Here is a 3316-nt window from a genome sequence, read left to right on the forward strand (position 1 = left end):
GAATGTCAGTGAAAATTTATCTACACCTAAACTGCAGTCCACTGATAAGATAGGGGCGCAGAAAGGAAGAGCAAGATTTTGTGTTGAGGGTACAAGGAGCTCAGAGACGTAAAAGATACGGCTGATTGTTTGTGCCTAGGTGCCAAATAACAAATGGCTGCATGTGTGTGCCTAGGTGTGGTAGATGGGTTGGGTTTGGCTGGGGTGGAGGTGATGTGACTTAGGAATCCTGTGAGTGTTATACAGCTCATGAACAGAGAGGGGTTAAACAAAAGCATCTGGGGGTCCTGTACTTGGGCATCAGAGAAGTGTAGTGCCTCAGTGCCATCACTGACTAGGATCCCTGGGTGGGAGGGTGATACTGGGATGTTGTTGTTGTTATTAGATGCAGTTGAGTTGATTCCAACTCATAGCGACATTATGCAGAATGGAAAAAAACACTACCTGACCCTGTGCCCTCCTCACAACCATTGTTAAGCTTGAGCCCATTGCTGCTGCCACTGTGCCAATCCATCTCATTGGGGGTCTTCCTCTTTATCACTGACCCTCCACTCTACCTAGTATGATATCCTTCTCCAGGAACTGGTTCCTCCTGAAAATATGTCTGAGGTATGAGAGACCAAGTTTTGCCATCCTGGATCCCAAGGACCATTCTGGTTGTACTTCTTCCAACACAGATTTGTTTGTTCTTCTAAGCATCCATGGTAGTTTTAATATTCTTTTCCAACACTGTAGCTCAAATGCATCAATTCTTCTATAGTCTTCCTTATTCACTGTCCAACTTTCACATGCATATGAGGTTACTGAAGATACCATGGCTTGGGTCAGGAGTACCTTAGTCCTCAAACTGACATCTTTGCTCTTCAACACTTTAAAGAGGTCATGTGCAGCAGATTTGCTTAATGCAATACCTCATATAATTTCTTAACTGCTGCTTCCATGAGTGTTGATAGTTGATCCAAGCAAAATGAAGTCTTAGACAACTGCAATCTTTTCTCCATTTATATGGATGTTATTTTACTGGTCCAGTGGTGAGGATTTTTGTTTTCTTTACATTGAGATGAAACCCATACAGAAGGCTTTTGTCTTGGAATAAAGAATCTTTATCTTGGTGGTCTCTATGAGTCTCAACCGACTCGTGGGCACTTAACAACAACAGTAACAACAGTCTTGTGGTGCTGTAGGATAACAGCAAGGTTGGCGGTTCAAATCTACCAGCTGTTCCTCGGAATCCCTATACAGGACTCGCTATGAGTTGGAACAAACTGGACGGTACTTAACAGCAACATCCTGCATATATTTTTATCAGGATATGTCAGAGTGAAAGTCATTAAGTGGCAGACATTTATAAATTCTGTCTGAGTACCTAATGTGTTAACAGAAACCCTTCAAAACAGCTGGGGTTAGCCATCAAGGCAAGCAATCAAGTTCCCTCAGGACAAACCCCCCTCTAAGACTGAAACTCAAAGGGAACACATAAGCAGGCATGTAAGCTTGCTGATGACCACGTTGATCTATTGGTGAGTGGAAGAGGGGGAAAGGCTGCAATGAACAAATGGGCTGAGTTTGAACATGCTCCATGGACTCCCGTTGAGCTGGAGATGAGAGAGAGAAGAGCAAGGATTGGTTGGTCCAAAGTGTGGTGAGATCTGGGGACACCTGGGCCCATGGATAAGGACAGACCTACAGAGGGCTAGAGCTGAGAGTGAAGCATCCAGCTGATATGCATATCCTATCATATCTGCAACACCCAAAGTTGCAGATAGTACCCATTTGACCTAGCCTCGATGGCTTGATAATTAGAACTCGACTAGAGGAAGATTTAAAAAAAATTTTTAATTTTTTTTTTTGATAAAGGAAACGAGGGTAAATTGCTATAATTTGAAAAAAACACAACAACACAAAAAACAAACCCAGCTGGGGTTGGAGACTAATATTGTTATATGAGGTTCTGCAATTTAGGTACTACATTTTGCTGCACTTCATTGGACAGGTGATTTTTAATTTGCACAATAAACTTATTGAGTCAATACTTATACATGTGCACACAGGTATATCGTAAAAAAAATTTTTTTTTGTAAAAAAATTTATTGACACGCGTCTCTGAGTAACACCAACTGAACTCCCGAGCCCACAACTTGGAGTCCCCAAAGATTATTCATTCCTTTATCCTCTTCTGCTCCCCTTTTCTCAGCCTGATCTGGGTAGACGCTAAGTACTAGTTTAGACCTAAGCGGTTGCTGGCGCAAGAAAAAGACCCGTTTCACTGAGCTACAAACAGCGGGCGAGGTGAGTGGAAGAGTGAAAACTCTACAGGTTTTTACTCAGGTTTCCCGACTCCCATCCCAAGAAGTATTTTGCAACTACATATTTTTTAAATCGAAGAGAACGCTGAAAATTGCTTCTTCAGTGCACTAACTTGGCAGAGAACAGCCAGCCTCCAAGCCTGTCTCTGTGGCGCAATCGGTTAGCGCGTTCGGCTGTTAACCGAAAGGTTGGTGGTTCGAGCCCACCCAGGGACGGGAGTAAACACTTTTGAACGTCTCGAAGCTGTAAACACCTCCTATTATTTATCACTGGTCAAAAGATCCGGAGCTTGTCGTTTCACTTCGCAGCCTCACAGCGTGCTAGGAATTTTGTTTAGGAGTTTTGAAGTATTTGTTCTGCGCAGTTAGTATTGTAATTAGTGGTGAAGTTTCAGCTACTGAATTTCGGTCAATGAAAATTGCATCATGAAACAGATTTTATGAACATTTACCAACTGAAGGAAGTAAGTACTAAAAATCCGAAGATGAATTTTTATATCTTCCTTATAAAAGGAAGATTGTCTTGCCTTTGTACTTCCCTGCTTACCAAACGGCACCACGTTCGGAACCTGGGACTACACCTGTCCTTACTCACGCCACGTCCCTACTAACAATTCTTAGAGATTCTGCCTCCCATATATCTTATGGATAAGCAACTTTCTCACCAGTCTCGCGGCCACTGTCTTCCTCATTACTTTTCCCAATCCTCATTACCTTTCCCTTTGGTTACTGTAATAATTACCTAACCAATCTAGCTGGTTTACTGTTTTCAGTTCTTGCTCGTCCATCCACCTTGTTGTTGTTATTAAGTGCCGTCGAGTCGGTTCCGACTCATAGCGACCCTGTACAGGGTTTCCGAGGCTGTAAATTCTACGGGAGCAGAAAGCCTCATTGTTCTCCCACGGAGCGGCTAGTAGTTTCGAAATACTGAACTTGTGGTTCACAGCCTGATTCGTAACCACTACGCTACCAGAGCCATCCACCTAGTGGCTGCCAGCCACACACCCCGC

General features: G+C 43.2%; 1 non-coding gene across 1 annotated transcript; it reads left to right on the forward strand.

Annotated features, from left to right (window-relative positions):
* Positions 1–2448: 2448 nt before the first annotated feature.
* TRNAN-GUU lies at positions 2449–2522 on the forward strand. The gene has a single exon. It is a non-coding gene; the product is annotated as a tRNA-Asn (tRNA).
* The last annotated feature ends 794 nt before the right edge of the window (positions 2523–3316 follow it).

Source organism: Chrysochloris asiatica, unplaced genomic scaffold, assembly GCF_000296735.1.
Source record: "Chrysochloris asiatica unplaced genomic scaffold, ChrAsi1.0 scaffold00241, whole genome shotgun sequence".
Lineage (NCBI taxonomy): Eukaryota > Metazoa > Chordata > Mammalia > Afrosoricida > Chrysochloridae > Chrysochloris > Chrysochloris asiatica.